The 2,861-nt window shown below is 39.8% G+C and overlaps 1 non-coding gene across 1 annotated transcript; it reads right to left on the bottom strand.

The window, feature by feature from the left end:
• Positions 1–2,141: 2,141 nt before the first annotated feature.
• Positions 2,142–2,248, bottom strand: LOC112583155. The gene has a single exon (XR_003107498.3). It is a non-coding gene; the product is annotated as a U6 spliceosomal RNA (small nuclear RNA).
• Between the last annotated feature and the right edge of the window lie 613 nt (positions 2,249–2,861).

Raw genomic sequence — 2,861 nt, 5'->3', positions numbered from 1 at the left:
GAGTTTTGCCAAGAAAATGCACTGGTCATAGCAAACACCCTCTTCCAACAACATAAGAGAAGACGCTACACATGGACATCACCAGATGGTCAACACCGAAATCAGATTGATTATATTCTTTGCCACTTTGTTAGGAAGTCTTAAATCAACAAAGTGGTTAAAAGCCATCCTCCTCACACTTTAACATGCCTGAGAATCACCTGCAGACATTAAGCTTCAGGTGCTGCTTCAGAGAGCTTGGGAAAGAGCCTGAGAGTCAACTTTTCTATTGAGCTCCAGACACTGCAGTCCACAGATTATACATTGGGTAGCAAGAGTCTGTGGAATCGATCTTCATTCAAGGTTCAAGTCACTTATCTGCCACTTTCTGTTTACCCCTACTGGTTTAATTTCTGCATCTGTAAAACAGTATATGGAAGGATTGTAACCTAGGCTTTTAGAAAGGAGACACCTGTCTACTCACCTTTAACAACTTCCAATCCCTAACATCCTCAAACTTGCGTATAAAGAACAATCAGGGCACATTTTAGTCTTTGTTATATGTGAGGATGACAGGATAGATAACATTCCTTTTAGGCTACTCTATGGGCCATGCCTTTAAGACCTGCTAGAAGCAAAATCCCATTTACAACTGAATGGGGAATAATCTGCCAGTTCTAGTAGCTGACCCACAGAAGCAACGATATGTTGGTCTGGTTACAGTGACTTCTCTAAATCAGTAACAAAACAGAAAGACTGCAGTAAGAGTCAGCCAAACTCTTAAGAGTTAAACTTCGGCAATCTGACAACTTCTTTCTTAAGCAGCAACAATTCTTCAGTTTCCCTTTGCCTGTTGCCACCGCAAAAAACCCAGCTACTCCTCCTAGGAAACAAATGAATACTGCCTAAGCCCACTGAGATAGATATCTGTGGATTGGCTTGCTAACTTCTAAAAGCCACCCTTTTATTAGAAGGGCTGGAAAGCTAAAAATTCTCTTCCAGAGTCCCCTTGCAGCTAGGGGCTTTGCACATGAACTGGATTCTGTGAATTATGTGCCTTCATTTGCGATCTGCAAGGTGGACGCAGTGAGTGTTTCTACTAGCAAGCATGGTTGTGGAGACCTAAGGTTCAGTGTTGAGGGTCTTCTAGCTTTCTGAGTATTAGAAAGGGTTAACTGATGGTGGTCTCATTCCCTGTTTTTGACTATGGATTGTAGCTACAAGTATTTTTCGTCACCTAAATTTCCAGAAACCCCTAGATGAGTCATTGTTCTAGATACTATCCCCAGAGGCCCTGTCTAGAGCCTACTTTAGTCTGTGTTGTATACATGTAATTTCCTGAATTAAATCCCTTCATGGCAGTAATACCTAGAGTGGTTTTTACTTTACGCCCTGAACCCCAACTGATATGGCCACTCACCCAAAGAAAATGTTAAAAGAGCTAGGAAATTAAAAGAGAAAATGCATGGGATGTAACTGCCTTCTAGCTAATGCTGGATTTAGAATATTTTTATTGCTTTTGACATCAACTTGATTCTCCAAGATATTAAATATATGTTATGTTAGGGTGAATCTTGTTTCTTTTTTCTTTTTTAATTAATTAATTTATTTTAATTGAGGGCTAATTACTTTACAATATTATAGTGTTTTTTGCCATACATTGACATGAATCAGCCATGGGGGTACATGTGTCCCCCATTCTGAACCCTGCTCCTATCTTCCTCTTCCCCATCCCATCCCTCAGGGTCATCCCAGTGCAACTGGTCCTGAATGCCCTGTCTCATGCATTGAACCTGGACTGGCAATCTATTTCACATATGGTAATATACATGTTTCAATGCTATTCTCTCAAATCATCCTACCCTTGCCTTCTCCCACAGAGTCCAAAAGTCTGTTCATTACATCTGTGCCTCTTTTGCTGTCTCGCATATAGGGTCATTGTTTCCATCTTTCTAAATTCCATATATATATGTGTTAATATACTGTATTGGTGTTTTTCTTTATGACTTACTTCACTCTGTATAATAGGCTCCAGTTTCATCCACCTCATTAGAACTGATTCAAATATATTCTTTTTAATAGCTGAGTAACATTCCACTGTGTATATGTACCACAGCTTTCTTATCCATTCGTCTGCTGATAGACATCTAGGTTGCTTCCATAAAAATATGGAACACTTTATAAATTTGCATGTCATTCTTGTGCAGGGGCCATGCTAATCTTCTCTGTATTGTTCCAATTTTATTATATGTGCTGCCGAAGTGAGCACCTGTTTCTTTTTTCTAAATCTCCTCTAAAAGAGAGTGGAAATGGATATGTACATGATCTGACTTAATCAGGAAATGAAGGGAATAAAAACACAAAAATGTGAAGAATCATTATTCTGTGAGAGAATGTCATATTTCATGGACTGTCTTCTTTAAATATTAGTGATTAATAGGAAAACATGCTACCAGTCTATAGAACATGGAAATAATGTGTTGTTTTTACCTCCAAGCATCCCTTTTTCAGGTGAAAGAAACTGCTGTTTCCTTGGGGATCCTTTCTTCTAATTCAGTCCCTGATGTTAGGTGTGTGTGTACCACCTCTCCACACCTACTCCTATTTTCCCAGGCTGGAAACATGGCCCCTGCCTGGCCAATCAGGGACAATCCCCTAGTGTTTTTCTGAAGCAATGAGAGGTGCTCATTAGAGATTTTTCCCATTGGAAACTAAAGCCTGCTGCTATTCTGTCCATTTCTGAAATAGGAAAGGAGTCAGCTTTGTGAAGTTCATAAAGTGTCACAAGAAGCCCCAACACAAAGAAAAGCAGAGCTGAAACATGGGGAGGAAGGAAGAGGGAGAGGAGAGCAGGACACACTGATGTTTTGGGTTTACAACTT

The sequence above is a fragment of the Bubalus bubalis genome, chromosome 2 (genome assembly GCF_019923935.1).
Source record: "Bubalus bubalis isolate 160015118507 breed Murrah chromosome 2, NDDB_SH_1, whole genome shotgun sequence".
Classification (NCBI taxonomy): Eukaryota; Metazoa; Chordata; class Mammalia; order Artiodactyla; family Bovidae; genus Bubalus; species Bubalus bubalis.
The sequence above is the reverse complement of the archived record's forward strand: the minus strand, read 5'-3'. Positions and strand labels throughout refer to the sequence as shown.